Genomic DNA, 25592 nt, shown 5'->3' on the forward strand with positions numbered 1-25592 from the left:
AGTGGAGCGTGACGGCCAATAAACCACGACGGAAAAAGTCACTTGTGTCTGAGAGAGTAATTTGTGATGACGGCTCAGACTGAAGGCTGATTATTTAGACTGTTTGTCACACTGGATTTGATTAGTTTGTTTAGTAAATGAAGCAAATTTCATGAACTAAATCCTCGTATCTAATTGGTTAAGCACACTGTGCTGATAATAGGCAAACTTCTCCTGACTGCAGGACTGACTTCAACTTCCATGAAACTTCTGTGTTATTAATCATTTTATTCGAAAATGAAAAACTTTTGAGTCGGCCTACTTCTCCTACAGCTGCCAACAGCCTGCCAACATTCCCAGTAAGAGAAAGGTTGAAAATAAGCTCATGTGCTTGTGGCCCCGGGCCCCCAAAACATTACATCTGCCCCTGGTACTAATAATGAGAGCTCAGCGCGAGCGGCTGGATGAGACACTGTTTCTAAATAATTCATCCAAAGTCTGATTAAACCTGAAACTAACACAAAGTCGTCTGTAGAGTCTAAAGAAGTCACTTTCACCTCTGCAGATGTGTCTTTCAGACACTTTGGTGCTGTGAGGAGAAGCTGCGCTCTGTTTGTCTGTCTCACTGCGCTGCTGTCGGACCATCAGCTGTTTGCTCCATGATGATAAAATGCTGTGGCTGTCAAACACTCAACTGTTCTGGAGTCAAAGTCGTTCACTTTTTTACACAATTGTTCAACACTTCTGTCCTCGCTGTGTTTTGGAGTGAGATTTTCCTCGGTGTTATGAGAGCGTGAGACAAAGCCCAAAAGCTGAGATGCACGGCAGATGCGTGGGAGTTGGCAGTCCAGTTGGGAAAGGGTTAACAGAATTTTTAAATAACCGAAATACCCGACATGGGCAAGATTATGTCAGTTAGAGGCTCTGAATGTCAGTTTCGATTATTTGCGATTAGTTGCCCAGCACTACGCCTTAAAAAATATTGTTCTCATTCTTACATTTTATTACAACTTGGCCACAGGTCCGGATAATACAAAGTTTTGGTCCGGATCCGGACTGCGGTCCGACAGTTGGTGATGCCTGGCTTACAGGTACATGTGATGAATCAGTGGTATGGGCGCTATTTATAGCCACCTCCGTGCGTATTGGTTGCACGCAATGACAGGTGTTATGTTGGAAAACCTGGCAGGAGCGAGACAGTTTGTTAACTGCTCCAGTTTAGCGAGACAGTTTATTTTATTTATTTACTTTTTTTTAAGGTCTTACATAGCACCAGAAAGGAAGGGCAGGTTCCCCTGAATCACATGATGTATAAAACTTGATAGTGACTGTTAAAATTAGGACAGAATTGGCAATAATATAAAGCCATTTCCAGCCGTTTCTTTTCTATGGAGGCCTTAGAGTGTCGAATCCAAACTCTTTAATAACAACACGGCCCTTTGTGGGTTTTTCCATAAATACTGTTCATGTTTGACATGAAATGCGGCAACATCTCAAACTGCTGCCTGCGGTCTGCAGGGAAAAGATAAATATGACCACAGTCGGCGTCAGAAAGATTTCCCCTGACGTTTCCTCCAGCACACGTCCAGTAGCTGAGAGAATCCACAAATATGAGTCAAACCCTAAATGATCTAACCAGCGTCTCCCCCGAGAGATTTACAACCAAAGCTGGTTAATGCTTCTGCTGTGTGTCCTTCGTCCAGCTCAAATCCACTTTCTGCAGCAGCAGGTTTGAATGTTGAAACCAGCTGGTCCCCGAGTTGGACCCGAGTCCACAACAGAAGCATCACGTCAGCTGCTCCACACGTGATGAGCGATTTATTCAGAACGTGCTCAGATTAATAAATACATGATTTACATGGGAGTCTGTAATAGTAATTTTGTAAACGTAATATTTTTGTTTAATATTATGCAAATATTCTATCGCTCATTAGTGCTCAGTTTAATAACCAAAACGTTTTAGAATAAAGTCTCTGAATTTTTTTAATTTTTTTAAATGATACATTTTTAATGGTTTGTCTGTAACAATTTCCAGGGTGCAAAACTTTAAATCAATCATTCAAATTAAGGTTTTGTTTATCACCAAAAACTTCCACATCTTGTGCATGGTGACAGTTTAAAGGAAAACCTTGCCTTTAAAAAAAAATAATTAGGGCCTGAGCCCTGACTGCAGTCAGGGGAAGGAATTATAAAAAATTAAAAAAAAATAATATATATATATATATATAATAGTAATAATAATTATTATAATCATCATCATCACTAATTTATCTATGTCCTGATGTTTGCTGAATGAATGATGAATCCCTGCTCCCTCTGCTTAGGTTAGCAGAAAATTAAATAACCTGCAAATCAACAACAAAAAAACAAATAAGTAATGTTGATAACTGTAACAATAGTTTTCAGCACATTTGTCCCAACCTTTTTTTTTTTTTTTTTTTTAAAAAAACAACTTTCTAAATCTACTAATTTCTTACCATATTTGGGATATTTCTTGCCTATTTGCTCATTCTTTTCTTCACTATGTTTTGGGAAAGAAATCAAACCAATCTGCTCTGGGTCCAAGCTTTTACTGTTTTTGAAAGGCGTCTGAACTCAGTGCAGGAAAACTAATGTGGATCCAGGCTTCAAAGGGTTGAGGTAAAGCTACACACTTAATGAAACATGCAATCGTACCTTAAAACAACTCAATGGACACAAACACCTGTGTCCTGGAAGAAAGTCCGGTGTTTGTTTGACCCAAAAACTTGAAATTTTGAGCATTTTTTTGTTTTAATTTGGATGATTGTAACTTAAAGCTCATAAAAGCTAGAATAGCTTTTAATTAAATATTCTAATATTTTGAAATATTTTTATTTATTTTTTTTTTTTTTACATTTCCCCAGCTTTAGGCCATAATTATCACATAATTAAAACTAAAAAAATGTTTTAAACATTTTTGTTAAATCTAAATTTTTACTTTCTTGAATAACTGATGGAAATACTGAACTTTTTCATTATATTCTATTTTTTTTTAGATGCACCTGTGTGAGGGTTATATACAAACTACTGACTTTTATACAGAGTGCATGCTTGTCCAGTCATATTTAAAAACATACAAAAATACTCAGCTTCTTATGACCTGCAATACTTTTTTCTCTTAAAAATTATCTGCTGGACACAAGAGGTCTCCTCCTGCAGATGCTCGTCACATGTGAACCTGACTCACATGGAGCGTCTCTGTTCCTAATTTAACTTGACCCGACACAAAGAGTTCAGCTCGGCATCTGCGCTTTAATGCACACCTTTGTCTAGACTGCAGCCCGTTACTGAGCCGTCTCCATTGACTTCAGTGGGAACAATTAGCTTGTAAATACCTGCTGGTGACAGCTGCTGCAGCTGCTGTGCTCAGAAATCACAGGAGGGCAATAGAAACTCCCTCAATGCACCATAAAGACTGCACACCTTCACTTTCCTCTCGCTGCTGCTGGGTTTCATTCCTGCTGTTCACACCGAGCTGCAGCTGCCAAAATAAACTCCTCCTGAGCAGAGCGCTCAAACACAAACTTGGCACTCGACACACAAACTTGGCTCTGGTTAATGCTGCGATAAGACTGTAAGTAGTGATACCAGGAGGCACTCAGATGGGAGGATAAAGTTGTGCACTTTTACTAATTATCAATAGTTTGTGTTTGTAGAAGTTTAACTGCAGTTAATTTTTTGGCACTTAAACAATAAAATTTATTTCTAACTTGAATTAAAAACGTCTTGCACAGGAAAACTGAACCTGCTTTGCCTGGGGGCCACTTTTGCAAAATGACAGAAGGACAGCGGCCAATTAATAAACAAACATAATTAATATTTATCCGATAAAATGAGGCAAATTCAGTCGCAGCAGCCCTGCACAGACGCCAACCTAATCTCTGGAAAAAAAGTTTCCATTAAACATTTCTGCAAACCACAAATATGATACATTTGCACATTATTATGATGTTTTATGTTTTAACGACGCTGTGGTTAATGTGTGATTATATTTAGACACAAAAAAACCCCCACATGGTTAAGATTCTCAGGCCACGTTTAGAAGTCTTTTCTTTGTGTTTTTCAAAAACATCCTCGTGTACATGGATCCTTTAAAAACAACCGAAAACACCGTAGTATGCATGCCACACCAGTAGATGGTGGTGTAACTTTGTAATGACACAACAATGAAGAACACCATGCGCGACGTGCAGACATGACGTCACCGTTCTCATCTGTGCATTGCCAGTTTACACCGTGACAGAAAGGTTGACGTTTTTCAAAAGTTTGCATTTTCAGGCCCCCAAAAAGCTGCTGCTGTGTGAACGACAGGCCAAACCACAACTACATTTTAATGTTTCATGTAAAAACATTTGCCATGTAAACGACCTCTCAGTCATCCAGGTCGTGGTAGTTTTACGTGCTAAATCGTAGGAAACTGGACTCACTTGAGTTGCTTGAAGCTGTTTCACTTTTAATTTGAAGGTCTTCTTCAGTTTTTTTCAGTTCAGAACTGAAGAAGCATTTTAAACTAATAAAAAAATTAATTTCTTCATGAAACTCAAGCAAATCCAGTTGCCAACAATATAGCATCTAAAATCACTTGGTTATGGTGAGGAAAAGATCATGTTTTGGTTCAAAGTATCCCGATTTGGGTGCACAATTCCAGCTGGAAACGCAGTAATGTTTGAAAAGAAAAAAAAAGTGGTATTGTCCATGCTGCAAAAACAGCGATGGATCACTAAAAAACCACAAACAGCCACTGGAAACACACTGTTAACCCACCATAAAACAGCTGGTTTTGTTGGGTGTTGGTCTTAAACAAAAGTTTGTGCATTGCGCAATCAACGATTTACGTGTTTAGCGCAGGATGTAATATGTCACATAACGTAGCTATGTCAAGGAAGTAGGTACATAAAGTTAAAAAAAAGTCAACTGCAAAGGCTGCTACCTTTTAAACACAGACTGTAAAAACAAGAGTTGAAGGAACTTCTTGCACTTCATCCTCTCCACAGGCAGAGGTCGCTGCTCACAGAACGGACGAATTACAGCAAACAGTTCAATGAGCCACTAAAGAAAAACTGCAACTAAAAAAAACACTGGAGCACATGATTCGCTATATTTAATGAGGTGCAAACGACATATGTTACGCCGTATGCTGCGTCATCATCAGAGTCAAATTTTTAACAGAAATGTGTGCTGCAGCATTTCCCTGTGGGTGCAGTCCTTGTGAAGTGGCCCACTGAACTGTTTTCTGTGGAGCATATTTTAAGAATAAGACATTTTTAATTAAGCCTATATGCTTATTTTTGACCCTGGGAATGGTATTAGTACACCTTGCCCCCCAAAAACCTAATTAAAAGGTCCACTTTCTATCTTTTCTGCAACTTTTCTCTCAATAAGAACAAACTGAAGGAGGTAACTGGTTGAAAAAAGCTAGCTGGAAGACCTTGAATTAAGATTTTTTGATCAAAATCATTTTAGTTTTTATTGCAGGTGGATAGCGTGTTACAATGCTTTGATTTGCTAGTACTGACATAATGATTGACAGCCGTTACACGCCTTCGTTAACGAGACTCAGTGACGCACTCACTGAAGTCTGAACATCCAGACGGAGACTTTCACAGGTCGGGGTCACATGAAATCATTTGGAAAAGAAAAAGCAGCTCTGTCACTCACAGGGTTTGTGGTTTTCACATAAATTTGCATTATCTCCATCCCAGCTGCTGCAACTGTCATTAAAAATGCAGCACATTTCAACACGTGCATGCATTTAATCTGACGTGCAACCACCTGACACCAGAACATCCTCATCTCAACTTTCATTCGTCATTTACCCCTAAAAAACCTGCAGAAACAAGTCACAATGTGCCAAAGTGGTGATTTCACTTGTTTCCAATAAAAATTCTCGTTTTTGCATCTTTTTCTTGATATTTCTACAACAATCTGTCTTGTTTCTGTTTTGATTGATACTGATCAGGCTGAAATAAACTCATCCCACCTGCAGACTGTTGATTATACAAGAAAAATAAACAACATTATGGCATTACACAAGAACATTCATAGTTTATGACTCATCGTACAAAATGCAAAATCACTTGCAGTCACAAAAGTCGTGCGAAAGTTGGAGGTGAGAAGTGCATTTTCTGTGCAGATAAAATAAATGCATTTAAAACCTTTTTGTTAAATTATTCAGAATACTGATTTATTTTTTGCACATTATCATTATATTATCATTTCCTTAAACCCCAGGCTGCTTGCTTTTGTCTAATTTTAGCAATTAAAAAAAAAATCCAGCATCATATCAAAAACCGTCAGAACTGAGAAGCTGGAAAAAGGAAATATTTATCAATTAATAATAAAAATTCTGCAGATTCCTTTTTTGTGCCTCATTGTTTCAGCTTGAACTGATTCATTTACAAATTAAATTAAAAATTGCATGCACAAACTTTCATTTCAAAATCTCTTGAATGACTTTGAATGAGAGGAGTTTGGAGAGTGTGAAGCAGCATCTTACCTGCTGTGAGCTGATGACTTTCTCTCTCAGTGACGCTCTCATTGACTGACCAGCGGGAGCAGGAGGACGGGGCAATGGACAGAAAGAGAGAGGAGGAGGAGGAGAAAAAAGAGAAAGAGAGAGGGGAGGAGAGCTGTAAAATTTTCTCATACTTGAAGAATTTTTCCTCCTCTCTCTCTCTCCTCCTCCTCCTCGTCTTCTCTTTCTTTCTCTCTGATGTAATTCTGTGTGCTTTACAGGTCCCTGCTGGGCGGAGGATCTGCGATGGAAAACATCTGAATTTTTAGATGTTTTTAAGGGAACTTGGGGAACTAAAAAAAATCTTCAATGTGTTTTGAAGCGGCCTCTGTCCCCTGATGGACTCTCGGTGACGTTAGAGACTCTCTCTCGCTCTCTCTGGCTGACTTTTGTTTGTTGCATCGCTCACATGTTGATGCTGACAAACCTGCTCTCCATTCAGAGTCAGTGAAGCAGCTCCAGAGCCTGACGTCGCACACAAGACACTTGGCTGCGGTCACTCTTGTTTTGTTCGGGAGAGGATGTGCAGCTAAATCTCGGGATGCTTGTAATTCTGCTGTGACAGAGTGTCTGGGGGATTTTTGATTTCACTGATTAGAGCTCAACAAGTATCAAAACCACAAGATGCACAAAGACGTCTTCAGATCTGAATTTCAGAAAAAAATCATCATTTTTCTGATAAATGAAAAATACATTCTGCAAACAATTCACCTCACATGGGTGGTTAACTCTTTAAAAGCTGAGAAAAATGGCTTGATTTCTTCCAAAAACGGGAGGAAGGCAACGATTAACTAAAGAGGAAATGAACTAAAATTTAGCAAGGAAATTATTATTAATAATATAATAATATAATAATAATATATTATTATATATTAATACTAAATATTATATTAATAATTTAATATTATCATTAAATTTGTAAAAAGAAGCCAAAAAAAAACCCTGAAAATTAAAAAACAAAAACAAAAAGACGATAAAAAAAGCAAAACCAAAAATAACAAGAAGGAAATAACAGAAAAGTTGCATAACAATTATGAGTGATGTAATTTTGCTTAAGTCTTATCACTTTTGAATGCTTTTTTTTGCCTTTATAAAGCATTTTAAATTGCCTCACATGCAGGGCCGCCCATAAGGGGGTAAAAAGACGAAGCTTTCGGGGGTCCAGCCACTACCGGAGCCCATGGAGGTCATGGCAGAATCATGTTCATCCTAAATGATAACCAGATTAACCAGTGTTTTTTTTTATTTTGTATAATTTTTTGTCATTGAGAAAAAAAACAGTTATTTCTGTGGGCGGCGTGCTCACATGTTCTTGAAATCTGCTCTATACTGTAAATATTTTCCAGCCAAAGTTTTGAAGTGTGATGCTCCACCACTGTGAAAATTTATATCATCAGCTCGGGGAGTAGTGTTAAAGTGACACCAGAGAGAGATATTTTATTATTATTTTACTGCACAGAGCAGCAAAATGTTAAACATCTGTCGGCATCGGGCATCGTGCGGACATTAATCTTCACGTTTTGCCTCTCTGACATCACAGGAAGCTTTTTGTTATCCGCATTCAGCTGTGATTCACAGAAGAAAAGCTTGTGCACACGAGAGTCTGCACAAATCTGTTTAACACATTCACAGGACGCAGACCTTCTTCAGGGAGACAAGTCAGGAAACAACCAGCAGGAGACTTTCTGCTTTATCTCTGCTGAAACTTGTACTTTTATTTCTTGCAGGTGGTGCAAATATTTTATAAATAATATTCAAATATCTTGCACAAGTGAAAACATATGAATCTTATTGTTTTTTGTCAAATGTTAAGGAACTCGCCGCAACGTCATCAACAAACATCAGTTGATTAACTGACCGCAGGCCTACAATATCTCCTCTGAGCTTCAGATGTTCATTTTGAGTTTTGAGGATGTTCTGTAATTTTTGGGCTGAAGCCAATTCAGGTTTATGAACCATCAACTTTAACACCCGACCTTAAACTCTGACTGACCTCTGCCACCTCAAACTCCTCCGTCTGTGTTTGCGTGACTCATTTTGTCAACAACTTATTTTCCGTGATTGCATTTTGCTCCAAATTTTACATCCAAACTGCACAAAAGAGTTGATTCTTACTATTTATTTCTACTTATCTGACAGGTTTTCACTGGTCCATGTGTCTGTCACACACTGTTGTCTTTACCCTGCAGTTTTCAGCTCACTAATCAGGGGCCGAAGGCCAATCAACTTTACTATCAAGTTTACTACATGGCCCTGAAGCCTGACGGACCTCCAGAGAGCACTAACACTCACGGCTCCCCTGGGCTGCTCTCTGACAGTAGCTGGCATGTCACGCTGCATACTTCACTCACTGAGCGCCGTTTTTCCTATTTTTACACCTGGCTGCTTTAGAAACTTTCATTATCTCTAAGTGGATTAGGAAAATTGAAAAATTGGATACTTTGGGCAACATGGAGGCAAAGATTATTACACAATGAAATTTAGTACCAAGAAGGTTTTCACTTACAAGGGATCTGCCTTGGTTTTTAGGGCAAAGATTAAACATAGAAGAAAAGTACTTGGAGGAAATAAAAAAAAAAAGGGCGAAGGGATGCAACACTCAATAACAGAAATATAGAAAAGAGAAGGTACAATGAAAATATGACAAAGATACTTTAAAAAGTAAAATAACATGCAAAAATATGTCGCTGAACTATATACTGCAGGATGTGAAAAAAAAACAAAGCTGTCAAATATGTCTTAATATAACTTTAAGTATAATCTAAGTTTTTGGTGAAGAACTTCAAAAGAAAAGTCCAAAAAGTCAGCATTAAAAATGTTGAAAAAAGTCACACTACAGAATGTCACAAAATGCACAGATGCGGTAAAAATGGTCAAAAACGACATCGTTCCAGATGCCGATAAAACTTATGGTACAGCATTTAGAAGAAGTTTATAGTGTAGAAATTCAAAAGAACAGTCCAAAAAGTCAACATCTAAAAAGCTGAAAAATGGCTAACTATAGTGGGGTTAGGGTTAGGAATTCATTGTTCTAAATGTCAAAAAAAGTGATATAAGCTTTCAGAAAATGTGCAAACGCGGACTAAATGAGCAGAGAGTACGCACAGAAGGCTCGGTCCATTTCCGTATGTAACCTTGAGCAAAAATGAGCCATAAGACTCTGAATCATAAATTTGTTGTGAATATCGTATACAGCTCCTTTGATTTAATTGCAAAGTTTTATTGAGAATATTAAAATAAAATCCCTCCAGCTTTGATAACATCTGAGGAACATCTGTAGCCGGACAGCTTCACGTGCGGACCACAGGGAGAGCAGCTGAAGGGGATTCACATGAAGAAAACTTTCCAAAAACATTTCAATAAACAGTAACCAATCAGATGCATATTGATTGATATCAGCTCAGTGGATGATGGAGGGAGGACGAGAGGGAGCGTGCATGTTAGTTTTCTTTATTTCTTTCTTTTAATTGCTTATTTTACTATTTTAATTTACTGCATGAATGACAATTAACACTTTGAAACCTGCATCGTCATCAGTTTTCTTGCATCTTCCCCAAGCATTTAAACCTTTGAAACATTGAGCAGATTTGTGTGCTTTCATGCAAAAACATGGGAAAAAGGTAATATTCAACTTTGCATGAAATGCCTCACAAATTGCCAAAATAAATAAATGAAATTGTAAAAGGTGACATAAAAATTACATTAAAAATGAGCTAATAGAGAGAGACAATCATCAGAAAGTTTTCAAATAACTAAGGAAAAATACAAAAAACTATCTATGTAATTATTATAACTATTAGAAATTATTGTTATTTATTTATTTATATATTATTATTATTATTAATATATTTATTTATATTTATTTTATAGATTATTTTCTAAATTGTTTGGCTAATTTCGGGTAATTTTCTTGTAACTTATTAATAATTTCTCCCTAATTTTTTGGTATTTTTTTTAAGTTGCTTATTGCCTGAAAACCAAGCCAATTTCAGGTTTCAAGGGGTTAAAGCAATTATTGAATTCATTAATTGATAAAGCCACTCTCCTGTCACCTTTCCATGTGAATCGCAGCAGTTTTGACACTACAGAGATTTGTGCCTCTGGAAGGATTTTCTCCTTTGCCCTTTCGGAGAGTAGTGAGCTAATCACTTTAACTACTAACTTTAACTACCGAGCTCAAAAGCTTTTTAGTCTGACCCCGCAGACTCATCAACAGGTCTTTCACGGTCTCTCAGGGAGCCCTGAAATGACCGAAATGCCTCCGAAACCAGGACCACATGCATCATGAAGCGAAGGCTAATTGCACCATATGCGTTTTGAAGCGAGCCAAGTGGAGTCTGTGGGAGCGTAAAGCAGAGCAGAAAATAACGAGAGCGTGGACGTTGTAAAGCTGGAAAATGCTGATTGAAGCTGACGCGTACGTCTTGATTGTTCTGTCAATAACTCACTGACAGATGTAGTTTGTGTGTGCGACCAGGAACAGCCACTTCCAATGTGGGTCATTTGTTGTTTTTTTCCACTGTGGTTTCAGTCAGTTTTTGACCCACAAATGACCACGAACCTGTCTGGTTTAACTCAAACTGCAAACGTGGATTTCTGCATTACAAGCATCCAGATTTCTTTAATGGTAATTAAATGGCCACTGTGGCGCAATCACTGACATCTACCTGATCAGTGTGACAAGAAACTGAATTTATAATAAAGACAGTTGTATGTAATCATACCCTGGTCTGTCTTCCAAAACAGTGATAAACCTTAACAAGAGTTTTTTTTTTTTAGGTTTTTCTTCTATAATTTTTCTCTTTGAACTTATTGTATCCCCATTTTTCCTTTTTAAAAAATGCTAGTTTAGATCATTTCATAAACACACATTACAAAAATTATTGGCAAAAACCAACAGTATGAAGGAAATGAATATGTGTTGTAGTCCTGCTCATATTTCTGATCAGGGCTTTTGTCATGTTTGAAAAAAAAATTGAATTTTTGCCATTGTCAATTAGTAAAACAAACAAGATAAAATTCATAAAAGTTTGTTAACCTGCATGAAATGGCAGCTAGTTAATGGTATTTTAGTTAAGACAATCCCAGATTGAGACCATTACTTTTTATACCTCTACACAGGTGATAGCCATGGCTGGAGGTATTTTGTTTTTGGGTTGCCCGTCCCTTTTTTGTGAATGGGATATCTCAAAAATTCTTTCTTTATATACAGCGATGAATTGATTAGCTTTTGGTGGTCAAAGGTCACTGTGACCTTGTCTGTCTCATTTTTGAGAACGCAATATCTCAAAAACACCTGGAGGGATTTTTTCTTAAATTTGGCACAAACGTCCAAGCGGACTCAGCAATGAACTGGTGGTCAAAGGTCAAAGTCAATGTGATCCTGGATCCCTCTCACTATTGTGAACGTGATATCAAGAACACCTTCACACAATTTCTTTGAATTTGGCAAAAAAAAAAAAAAAAAAATCAATTTGGACTAAACAATGACCTGATAAGATTTTGGTGGTCAAAGGTCACTGTGCCCTCAGCTGTCTCATTTTTGTGAATATATTATCTCTAGAAAATCTTTCAAATTTGGCACAAACGTCCACTTGGTTTTAATAATAAAGTAATTAGAATTTTGTGATCAAAGGTCAGCATTACCGTGACCTTGCAGCTGTGTCATTTCTGTAAATGTGATTTCTTAGGAACACCTTGAGGTAATTTCTGTGAATTTAGCACAAATGTCCACTTCGACTCAATAATTAAATCTTTAGAATTTGGTGGTCAAATTGCTGAAACCTAACTTACGTAACTTTACACGAAGTACATAACTATATGTTAACTTTGCAATAGGGCGATGGTATTCGTAGAGTGGTATTTCATAAGACATCAGACAAACAGTTTAAACAAACTACTCTTTGCACTCCTGGTTAGATGCTTAACTGCATTGTTGTCTCAGCTGTCTCAAAAAAATAAAAAAGGTAATCTAAGTGCACCTTACATTGTCCATGGACAAGGTTAACAGGATTTTTACTTGTGGAAAAATCGATTTCGTTAGCTTTCCCTGACATTTAAATTTAATATGGCATTAAGCAAAACACATCAAGTTGGATTAAAAGAAAACATCTTGCAGCGCTAAAGTGCAAAGCCGAGAGACAAATTACATGACGTTTCCAACCCATGAGCAACCTTTCAAACTCAAAGCTAATTATCGTGCTGTCATATTTTACATTTTTAGCACGAAATTCTCCAGACCTCCTTTGCTTCCTCTGTCCAACACACAGATGTTAAACCTGTGGGCTAAGTATTTTTAGGAGAGCAATATCATTACTTTTTCCCCTTCTCCTCATCACCACTAAATGACTCTGTTCTCTGTTTCTACAGCTTGTTTAAACCTGATCCCCGGAGTCCTATTAAAGGAGTCAAACTCCTTCAAAGCGGTCAGATGTGATGACTTTGACGGAGAGCAACGAGATGAAGGGATGAAGACAAAGAGGAAGGAAAATATCTGTTAGTCTCGTTTCATTTTGAGCCAAAACTGCAGACCTCTCTGCTCCTGACAAATGCTTCGTGAGTGTGAGCATTCAGCCAAATTTACCTGTCAAGACTTCATGTGCATGGACTGTACGAGTGTGTGCTGTTCAAACTCATTATAAACAGCTCCTTTCCGTAAGCTGTGGGTCATAAATAAAACGGACTATCGCATTCCCGCGTGTCACTTTATGTGCAGGTGAGAGGTTTCAGTATTTGTCAGCCGTCGCTTGTCAGCCTCATTTACTCTTAAAGAAACTGTACAGGCCACACTCCATTAGAGTTTTTAGTCGACTGAAACATACTGGAAGAAAAGAGAAGACCAGAAAAGACAAATGTGCACCAAGATACAGTAAAAGTACACTCACAAAATGTGAGCAGACACAATAAACGTAGACAGCTTGAATGCTTTTTAAATGTTTGTCTACGTCAGACAATGCAGCCAATTTGACTTTTTTTTTTTTTTAGCATCACAACCTACACAAAATGACTTGTTTCTCAATCTGGATTTGATCCATTTTGTCCAATTACTTTTCAAATATCTACCAGAGCCACGGGACTCGTGCTGCCTTCATGTGCTCCGTGGAAATATTGTCGGAAGTCGGAATTACGAGTGAGATATTGGGAAATTTCGATGATACCTGAGTTTCCGAGTTGTGATGCTTGGTGGAAGAAAAATGGTGGAGAGAAAGAAACAGTGTCAATAATTGATGGTCAAAAACTATACGTAGGTAAGTCTGTCTGAATCATTGAATATGATATCTCAAAAACGCCTCAAGGGTATTCCTTCAAATTTGGCCCAAACGTACACTTGGGCTCAACAATGAACAACTTAGATTTGTTCTTAGATTTTGACCGTGTTTCTGTCTTATTTTTTAAAAAACACAATATCTCATGGACAACTTGAGTAAATTGGGCACAAACGTCCACTTGGACTCAACCATGAACTAGTAAGAATTTTTTGGTTAAAAGTTAAGGGTCACTGTGACCTTACACCTGTCTCATTCTTGTGAACGCAAACTTTTACCTCAAGGAAAATTTGGCACAAACGTCCACTTGGCCTCAATGATGGAGATTTTGGAGGTCAACAGTCAAGGTCACTCTTTTACCCAGCGTTGCCTCATTCTCGTGAACACAAAATCTCAATAAGGCTTTGGGGGATTTCTTTCAAATTTGGCACAAACATTCACTTGAACTCAATAATGAACTTATTAGATTTTGGTGGGCAGAGGTCAGTCTCACTTTTGTGAACACAATATCTCGAAAACACCTTGTGGGGATAGCATCAAATTTGGCATAAACATTCACTTAGACTCAAGATTGAACTTTAACATTTCTTGGTTTAAGGTCAAAGGTATCAGTGAAGTCACAAAACATGTTTTTGGCCATAACGTCAGAATTCAAATATAATAGAAAATTTCACACAAATGTCTAAAAGAATAAAAATAATGACATGATGAAGATTTATATCCAAAAGGCCAATTCTCTGTGACATTTTTGACCATTACTAAATGTCATATCTAAGGAACAGAAGGGGAGACATTTGGTCAGATACTGAATCGGTTACACTAATTTTGTGTGTCCGCCTTGATTAAAAATGTGTGTCAACTATCCACAGACATGAATGTAAACTCTAAACTGTTGCATTGAGACAAACAACCACATTAAAATTAATTTGCAACCCAACTGTAATGGTGCATGTCACCAAACGCCAGACCAGTCTTTAAGTATATCTGAAAAAAAAGTTGAGGGAATCAGTGTGGAAGTGAAACGAGTCACGTGAGGAGGTGAAGTCATTATGACAACACAGGAAATAGGTCATCAAGAGAGGAGGCTGAGCCAAGTCATTAGAGGCAGAAAAGGAGAGGGGATGACTGTACGAGAAAAATGGATCAAAGAGCCGGGAGGAACCAAAATAAAAGAGCATGAGAGGAAAAAAGTCATTAGAAGAGGAAAGTTAAGGCTCATAAAGTCTTAATGTCTTGGCGAAATGCTGGATAACGTGCCTGGAGTTCCTCTGAGCATCCATCCTGCATTCAGCTGCTCTGCAGAAACTACATCGACTCTTTATATTTCATTTTTTCTGATCCCTTCTTTTGTCAGTCTTCCATCAAAGGTAACTGAATTATGTTCTTATACTGGAAGCATTGGGCTTCCTGCAGCAATATTCGCTGAAGTTTCTCTTATATTTTCTCTTAATTTTCTGCACCAAACGCTCTTAACCGCCCAAATTTCTCACAAAGTAAGACGTCTCTGAACGTCCCGTTATCCTCCGAGGAGCCGACTCACATTCTCCACTTCACTACTGATGTGCTAAACTCCACCTCTGCGGCCATGTGCACAACTTCACACTGAGCTGGACTGATGGAGAGTCATTCCTTCCAACGAGCGCTGACAGATTTATCAGAGCTCTCTAAACAAAATGAGGCAGAGAGTCAGTTTTGGACCAAAAATTTGCCTTTAAAGGCCAAAAACCATTTTCGCATTATGTATCTCTATTCTCTCCTCCTGAAACTGGTTTCTGGCAGGTTTGAAGAAGTGGCAGGTGAGTCTGTGTATCACAGAGGCCGAACATGTAAAAGGCCAAAAGTAGAGTGTGCAGTTGACCTGCTTCTTGATGCGTTTAGTCACGGCACAGATTCGACTGTCTGCACAGGATAAAATTTGCCTTTTGTCTGAATCCAATGTTTTTCTTCCAATCCATGGCAGGCCAAAGACCAGAGCAGTTTGTGGATTTAAACGTTTTCGTCAGGCGAAACATTTTATTCTTTTGGGCAGACAGCAGGGATCCGTGAGAATACCTCTGAAGGTGCAACACGCTGCTGGATAAGTGATGAAAAACTAGAAGTGATGCGTCTGGGTTGCGCCAGTAAAGTTGAAATTACATTTACATTCATGTCTGTGAAATCAGCAGTTTCAAGATGAGTGTCACCAATTTAGTATCATTATGATGTCATAATGAAGTTGACCTTTGACCTTCTGGGTATAAAATGCCATTATGTTATCATTTATTCTGTTTTACATTTGTGTGAAATTTGGTCATAATTTGCAAATTAATTCTTGAGTTATGGCAAAAACCTTATTTTGTGAGGTCACAGTGATCTCTGACCATTAATTCTAAACAGTTCATCGTGGAGTCCAACTGGAGGTTTGTGCCAAATTCTAAGAAATTCCCTTAAGGTGTCTTGAGATATGGCAAGGTCAATGTGACCTTGAACTTTGACCACCAAATTCTGAACAGTTCATCATTGAGTCCAAGAAAATGTCTGTATGAAATCTGAGAAATTCCCTGAAGGTGTTCCTGAGATATCACGCTCATGAGAATGAGATGGAAAAGGTCCCACAGTGACCTTGATCTTTTACCCCCAACAACAAATCAGTTCATTTATATACATATCGGTCCAAGTTAACGTTTGTGCCAAATTTGATGAAATTCCCTCAAGATACCCTTGAGATATCACATTCGAGAATGAGACAGATGCAAGGTCACACTGACCTTGACCTTTGACGTATGACCACCAAAGTCTAATCAGTTCATTCTTGAGTCCAAGTGGATGTTTCTACAAAATATGAAGAAATTCCCTTAAGGCGTTCTTAAGAATCGGATGAAAGAAGGTCACAGTGACCTTTGACCACCAAAATTGAATCAGTTCACTGTTAAGTGGCCAATTAGACATTAGTGCCAAATTTGAAAAAAAAAAAAAATCCCTCAAAGTTATCTTGAGATATTGCTTTCATGAGAAGACAGCTGCGAGAAAACAGTAACCTTGACCTTTGACACCACAATCTAATCAGTTCAGTGAGCGTTTGTGCCAAATTTAAAAAAAAACCCTCATGGTGTTCTTGAGATATCATGTTCAAGAAAATGAGACAGACCAGATTACAACAACCATGATCTTTGACCTATGGCCACTAGCATCTAATCAGTTCATTGTTCAACCCAATGGGACATTTGTGCCAAATTTAAATAAACTTCCTTAAGGCTTTCTTAATATATATCACATTCAGGACAACCCAAAAATATGCGTCTGACAAATGATGAAAAATAGTGAAAATATGGTGCATTGTGTATTTTTAAAATACACAATGCAATTTTACTCAATTCGGTCTTTTTTTATTATGCAGCCTTTAGATCCAATTATAAACTTTTCTGAATGCAGAACTGTGTCGACTACATCAGAATAAATTCACCTAAAACTGTCCCCGACTCTCCGTGGACGCCGACTGGTTTGAGTTGAAGTCAGTTTTTAGTGCCGTGTTAGCAGGTGGCCTGCTCCTCCACACAGACCTGCAATCACAGTGGTTTTCGGGGTTCATATGAAACTGAAAAGCCGCTCTGTGGTCGGCGGTTGAGTGTGTGAGCTATCGTTTCCCCACTTCCCGTGTGTGCGCCACAGTCCCCGCCGTGTGTTTCTAACCACCAGCGGTTAAAATGACTCGCATTCTTTTCTCACTTCAGCCACAAAACCACATCTGAGCAGCAGCGCATCAAGAACATGCAGTGTGTGAACGAGTGTTTGTGTGAGCGTGACTTCTTACAACACACCCACAGTTTCCTCTGTGTGTGTGTGTGTGTGGGTGTGTGGGGGGGGGGGGGGGGGGAGAGAGAGAGGCTCAATGAATTTTGAACAGGAAACGTTGCATTTACACTGAGGAGGCCACCAGTATCTATCGATCAACATTTTAAAGGGATCATGTATTGTTTTAAGATGGTGCACGTCAGTTTTAATTAGAAATACAGCAAAATAAGGGAAATTTAAATATTTTTGGGAAGTTAAGACTTGATGTACAGAACTGAACTCCTACTTCAGCATCCAGAAAAACAATAATATCCTTGAAGTGAGACAGGGTGTCACAATGCCTTTATTTCATCATGCCCTTTATGTATTTTTTTAAAATCATGCAGGTTTGAATGTTACTCTCTTTCACTTCACTTATTAAAGACCTCATTTAAAACCTTATTGACTTAGAGAATGCAGGACTTTAAGGTTTATGAAAGGTATTTTAAACCTAAAAGACACATTTTTTCATTAACAGGGCATTCGTTTAATACTTAATGCACCAGTTTAGAGTGAAGATAGTACAACATTATGAATTCATTTACCTGCAAGGCCAAAAAAGACTTCTCTCAAAATATGTTTCAAATGTCTCACTAGTGACAAAATAAACTAATACTCAAGTCTTAGTCACTACAAGGGTTTAGTGAGGGTCCATGTTTTCAATTACAATTAAGTTTTAGTGAAAAAGTTTTGGAAAAATATCACAATTAAGCGAGCGGTGAACACCAGACTCCACCCTATAAGCACACTTGTACACCTAACATACATCGCTACCATTTCGCGTCAGATTTCGTCAAGGTGGATTCTTACAAATTGAGCGCATGCGGCAGGTGCCGTCCAACCATCCACTGGTGTATAACAACACCGTGCCCCGTTCTGTCTGGCCACGTTATCATCTGATGCCATTAGGTGGCGTCCAATGCGAAAGGTGCATGTGGCATTGCACAATTACGCCGGAAGCACTGACAGAGCGGAGCTATTTGACGAGTTTCGAGTGAGAACGAACTGGTGCAACATGACCTCTTAATCCAGAATTATAGAAGAACCTTACTTGTTGTCATCTTTTTCATAAAAACTTTACTTTAGATACAAGCACATAAAAACACCCGCCATGCACGCAGATGCACATGGACACGTGCAACACAGCTGCAAGGAAAGCTCGAGGTTACGGTTAAAGATAAAATGTGCTGGTCTACAACAGGAAGTACACTGGTGACCTGTTTGTTGGTTGCATTCTTACTTCCTGCCTTGATTCATCTGCACTATTTCCTGCGGAAATCTTTGCTGAACCGTTCAATGTGAGTGTAATTATAATTCAAACCGTGCTGATGCAGCCACAGATACATATTTACTGTGAACACTCACACACAGACATGACATGCATCTGTCTGTGTGAGTACACAAAGGTCCTTGTTTTTTTTTCCCAGCTGCTGTGAAATACGACGGCCCAGACCGAGAATCTATTAGAGCCGAGGGGATCCAGCTCGCCCCCTGTTCTCCGTACCACTCCAACACAAAGTGACTGCAGCATTACCTCAGGAGGGATCAGGTTTTCATTAGCGCGGGCAGCTCATGTACAACAGGCCCGTCCGGACCCGTCTGTCTGTCTGGCTGCTCGCCTGCTCTCTCCTCCGCCGAACGTTACACAGAAAAAAGACGCAAAGGGAAAACCAGCCCGCAGAAACACACATAGGTCATGTGCTCGACCTGCCAAAGCCTCTCTGACCTAATGGTGCGTTACCATGGTGACTGACACAGCGAGGGTCCAACTCTGATTTTAAAGGACACAAGACGACGTTTGTTAATCTTTGTAACCAGATGACCAAGTTGCAGAGCTGCTCATGAACACAAATCCTACACTGAGCTGCTGATTCTGATACCTGGGGTATAATTTATGTTTAAAATATGCTCAAAATGTGGAGCATGTCAACACGGTGTTATAGATGACTGCAAACCGTGACCGTTTGCACGCACTGGGGCGGTTTGTAGTCGAATGCGATGATGAGTCAGCACCTCCGTGTGTGAGGCCGTGCTCCCTGCGAGGATCGTGAGGTCTCGTCCATGACTGACGGTAAGACGGAGCGTGAGATTGATGCAGTTTTAGCAGTGATGTGGGTGTTTTACTGGACAGTCATGGTGAAGACAGAGCTGCGCCAAAGCTTTGGATTTCCAGTCGACTGACATTACAATCCCTAACCTCACTCGTGAACTTTGGGTAGCGCCTTAAAGATGGGATCTTATATACAAGTGGCTTCTACCGTAAGGTGAGTCAGCCCGATCTCACTCTAACTCGTCAAATACTTGCTCTGTCAGCGCTTTTGCCGCACAAGCATGACGCCAAATTACTATACCAGAGACATTATGTTTTTATTTTCTTTTTTTTTAGTTTCACACCCCAAAAGATTACCACTCTGTCAGCGCCGAAGGTTACTGACAGAGCGGTAACCATGTGACGAGTTGCTTTTTTGCCTAAAATTATTCTAAATTGCCAAAAGATTTGAGTTTGAATGTTTGTCTGCAAAAAAGAAAGAAAAAAAGGCTGCAAGAACTTTTTTTAAAACACCAACATGTGAACTCTGTCATCATGTGTGCTGTTTATATTTTCTAAATTCTTGCGGCGTGTTGTAATGTTGGTGTGAACGGAGCGCACAGCTGACCGTCACGTCCTCCAGGTGGTGACGGCGAGAAGCTCCAGCGCTCCTGTTAACGGGTCAACTGTCGCCCGACCGTAAAACTGACAGTTTGACAACAACAGTGAGGAGTCATGTGTCAGCTTTATGGGTCGTGCACTGCTTTAACATCCTTCCAAAATAAACACAGCACACAGCTCGCTGAAACCAACACAACGGACACACACACACGTGTGACGGCTGCAGCTCAAACGACAAACACACAGAAATTTTTTCTCCCTCTCATTTTTCTCTCCAGGATTGCTGTCATGTCCAAAGAAAAGAAAAACAGACATCGTAATATATTTTTATGTCTCCAAGCCTGTGATAGTCGTGGCGTTATGTTTTGAGGTCGTCCGTCTTAAACTGAATCCCGATATCTTAAGAAGGTTTCTTCAAATTTGGCACAAAGGTTTACTTGGACTTAACAATGAACTCATTAAAATTTGATGGCCAAATGTCTAGGTTTTTTTTTGCTTGTTTTTGGTATAAAATGTGACGTCATGTTGTCTAAAAAACATATTGTATAATAGCATCTGCAAGCTTCAATATCTGTTTAAGGCCGCATACACAACATGACATACATTTGATTTGTAACACTTATTACAGGCAAGGCAGCGTACAACACATTAAAAAAAGTCTCAAAAGGCACTAAATTAAATAACATTGATATTAATGAAAGGCCTTAATAGTTTTAATAGTCTTAAAATCAATCTTAAAAAGTCTTAAAAATGAAAAGACATGGAAAGCTGGATTTCATTTTTTTTTACTTTCACTTTAAAATTTTTTTATTCATTATTTTTCAAATACTATAAAAGCCTAAAATGGTCCCATAACCTTATTTATAGATGTCCGCTATTTTTTTGTGTGTTTTTCTTTCCCTAAATTTTAGTTATTGTAAAATTAAAATGAATAAAATTCAATTATAAATCTAATTCCAAGTGGCATTCAAAAAGTCTTTTTAAGTCTTAAATCTATTTTGCCCTTTTAACCTAAAAGCAAATTGTGCTGATGAAGACTGTGATGTGGTTGAAAGCTCTGGAAAGGTTCACTTTGAGTCAAGATTATTTAGCCGGCTAAAATTCAGCACCACAAGGCTCAAACGTGGCCCTCAGACTGTTCGGGTGAACCTAATAAAGTGGACATTTTTACGTTCATTTTATAACCTCTTGTTTTTTTTATCTGTTTCAGTTGTTCAATCCAAATTGACGCTTTGAAAGAATAAAATAATTCAATTTGGAGCGTTTTAAGGTTCATGTAATTTAAGTGAAAGCATCAGATATGAGCTCAAATATTTTGGGTTTTACAAGCCTATACAGGAATCCTACACTTGGCGTCCGAACACACCACAGATACACACTCTGCGGTGCGTGACTTTGACACCGGCCAACACACACTCGGTGAGAGATGATGGGCACATGTTGGCCACACAGAGAGCCGCTTGACCGCTGAACCACCACTGACTCACAGTTTCCAGCTTCAGCAGCGAGCGGACGGCTGAACTGACCCACATCCTCACCTCCACACACACACACACACACACACACACACACACACAGGTGACATCAGTGACGCAGAGTGTCCGAGCTTTCCTGTTAATCTCAAGTCATAATGAAGCCAGCTGCTGTTTCGGAGATCCGCGCTGACGGAGATCTGCGCTGCTAAACAGTTAAATTACATATGGATATATTCTTTGATACGCATATAACACAGAACTTATAGACCCCATGCATTTCTATCATATTTGATACATCAGGTATTTATGTAGGTAAGTACTTTACAAGGAAAAGTCTTTTTAGAAACAAGTACATATTTTTTTCATTGCAATTGGAAGACTTTATCTGGTTTTGCATTTTTTCCCCAAAAGAACCTTTTTTTTTATTTTTTATTTTAACGCCTTTTGAATGCATTTTGTCAAAACAAAAGTCTAATTTCATATATTTGTTGATATTTTGTTGTTGATATTTTTAAATTCAATAGCTTTTTTTTTTTTTTTTTAATTGTGCTTAACCTGTACATACAGCATTTTTTTTAAAAAACCTTTTATTATTTTATCATCACAGTCATAAAATCTGTATCTGACAGTACTTTTTTGGAGCTGTTGTCTTTGTTTTAGTAGTTAACTCTCGCGGCCCTGAAAACTCTGGTTTGTCCATCTCTCACAGAAACGGAGCGAGACTGGAAGAACATCAAGAAACAGCGCAGCTATCGTCCCTCTGAGAGACGGAGGCAAAGAGAGCGAGGTGGGGGCAGATTTTACAAGACACACACACAAAAAAAATGTCTGCCTACCTTTTTCTTTTCTTCCTCCTCGCCATCATTCCTTCGCCATATGGGGCTCCTAATCTTCATCTCATAAAAGACGGAGGGTTAAAAACCTGAGCGGCCAGAGGTGGAAGACACGACCTCTGAAAGACAACAGAGAGGGAGAAAATTTACCAAAACAGAGCAGAAAATGTGGAGAAGAGTTTCATTAATGTAATCAGAAGACGGTAGCAGACTGAAAGTCATATGTGAGTTCAGCCGCCTGCAGCCAATCAGAAAAACCTCCTCACACATACAAAGGACAAAAAGCAGAAGTTTGGGGAACCAGTCCAGTCGCCAGAAGAAAATGTCGGCATTGTACGTTTCTGCAAACCACTTTAATTCACATTTGCAGGTGTTTTATCAACATTTTAAAGTGATTTGTGCAAAACTTAAGCTATATTTTCTAAATTTTGATAAAACACAACTGCGAGATGACTGTGTTTCCATTGATTAATGATATGCGATGGATGTTTAAAACATTATGCATTGAACACACTGCATGCGTGAGCAGCACGTGATGGAAACCTCGCTGAGCTACAGCGTGTGTCACACTCGTGGTGTTCACACTGGCAGCGGTTTTGCTGTGACGCTTCTGCAGAGCTGCCTGCTGCTTTGAGCTCTGCATATCAGTATTTATGAGCACATATTCCAATCATTTATGAAGTCATGCTTCTGCATTGTCAACAAAATGATCCTGCAAATATTTCACAATAAAATTCCTACTGACAAGCACACAGACATAACATCATGTGACCTAGAAAAGACAAAGTGTTTCCATTGTAATTTGGTGAAAAATGGCTGTTTTGATTCCCGTGAAACACCATCTCATGCAAAAAACTTTTTTGCAATAAATGGCAGTTTTTTTTCAACGCAGTTAAATTGGCTTGATTTGTGATCAGTGCACTCGTGAAAAAAAGCAAACAATTTTAACCTCCTTATTTCCAAGTGAGCAGTATTTGTGCACAGAATCAGCACAGTAACAGCTCTTCCCCGTGTGTCCCAGCTGTCTGACACTGCAAATGAATTATTTCCCGGACGGACAAAGGCTAAATGTTTCTCAGCGATGTGACACTGGCCTGCAGAGCGGGACGCCGGCCAGTGACGGGGGCAGCCTTTGTTTTGGCTGAGTAACGCTCTGGGAAAAGACTTCCCGTGGGCCGACGCGGGGATGCTTGTGAAGTTACTCATATGTCACCGAAACACAGACTTTTGTTGGGGGTCAGCAGAGTGAAGAGGTTCTCAGCCCCCGTGTGATTTTTAGCATTTTTTGCATGTTGTGTAGTCGTCCTGCAGCCAATAATGCTAGTATTTAAATCAGATGGCACTGAAATTATGTAATTTTAATCATTCTTACTCTGCATGCAGATCTCAATGTGAAGCACTCGGACAAGAGTAGTATCTGAAAAAATCTAATCTTCCATCACAAAAACTTATACTTGAATTTATGTATTTATTATTATTATTATTGTTATTATTATTATTTTGCATGCTGTAGTTTATATTACATAATATGATGGTCAAATGTTCAATTCAGTTCCACTCAAAACTTTTTTAAGGACTCGGCTCACAGAGAGGTCCATTGGTATTTTATTCCCAGTGTTTCATACAAACATTAGTCACCTTCTTGAGTGTATGAAAACATGTAAGATAATGGAGCAAATGACACATCAAAATTTTAGATGTAGCAGCGGATCAGCCGCCCAGAAACCGAGTCGCTGTCCGTTCCCAGGAGGCTGAACGCAGCCATTGTGACGGTGAAGAGGAGGACGAGGATTTTCCTCGGTGGAATTCAAACTATTCGATTACAAAAGGAGCAAAGGAATCCGAATTATGTCGAGAGTCACGCAGAGTGGGAAACAGAGGAGCGGGAGATGTTATGCAAATACGAAAAAAAAAGAAGTAAGTGATGCAATCATCACGGGTGTATTTTTTATCTGACGGAAGCAGAAAGACGAGAGATAACGCCGTTTAGTTTTGAAAACCATACGAGTTGTTTCCACTTGTTTTAAGGTTCTCACATTTTCATGGATGAAATTTAAAATATGTAACATGAATTTGATGAATTTCATTTTTTCCTGCCCCACTGAATCAGTGTTTTTCTGATTCAAACTCTGCTCAAACATAATTCAGGAGATACATGGAGAGAGAGACAAAACGCTGGAAGAAATCTTAAAAAAGTAAGTGAATGTAAAGAAAATGTTTTAACACATTGAGGGATTTAAGAAGTATGTTACATCGACAGCTACAGAAAATAAATTTGCCGTCATGTTAGATTACATGTAAGGTTATAAACGAAGGTTTTCCCAAGACTGTGGGCACCCTAAAAGATGGAATTAGACAAAATGTTTGTGGCAATTAAAACCTCACAAATTCAAATTTAGGAATATTTAATGATTTTTAAGGCCTGATAGTTAAAAAACTAAATGTAAAACATTTGAAGACTTTTCAAGGAGCTGCCAGACGCTGACAGAGCTCCAGCTGAAACAGACTTTGCAAAGTGATTCAAAATAAAAATGATGAAAATAAAGAGGGCTAACACCAAAAAAAAAGACGTCTGCAAAAATCTAACCTGAAATCAGTGAAAATGGAAAACAATTATAAAGTCATTTTCTTAAAACCTTTTTTCCTCATCATGATTCTTTCCTCACAGCGGCGGCAGATCAGAAAATGGTGATATGAGCTGTTTTTAATGTGCAGACTTTGTCATCCTGTCGTTAAGTTTGGACCTGATGCAGAACTTTAAAAAAGACGGCATCATCTCAACATGTAAAGTAAAAGACAAAAAAAGTGAAAAGTACATGTGCCTTCACAGCACGGCGCTCTGTGGTGAGTCTGATGAAAGCGGACGTCCTAAACGGCTCCGGTCTGAGATCCAGACGTGAAACACAGCCTGTCATCTGAGCCCGAACTCGTTAAAAGACACGACAGGACTCGTGTTTGTACGAGCCAACATGGAGCCGCTCCACATCAACAGCTCCTGAAGAGGCACATCTGTAATGTGAGTTTGTTTTATCACCGGGGGATTCG

At 38.8% G+C, this 25592-nt stretch overlaps 1 pseudogene; it reads right to left on the reverse strand.

Annotated features, from left to right (window-relative positions):
* LOC121957371 overlaps positions 1-6581 on the reverse strand; it is a 46133-nt pseudogene extending 39552 nt beyond the window's left edge.
* Positions 6582-25592: the final 19011 nt, after the last annotated feature.

The sequence above is a fragment of the Plectropomus leopardus genome, chromosome 18 (genome assembly GCF_008729295.1).
Source record: "Plectropomus leopardus isolate mb chromosome 18, YSFRI_Pleo_2.0, whole genome shotgun sequence".
Taxonomy (NCBI): domain Eukaryota; kingdom Metazoa; phylum Chordata; class Actinopteri; order Perciformes; family Serranidae; genus Plectropomus; species Plectropomus leopardus.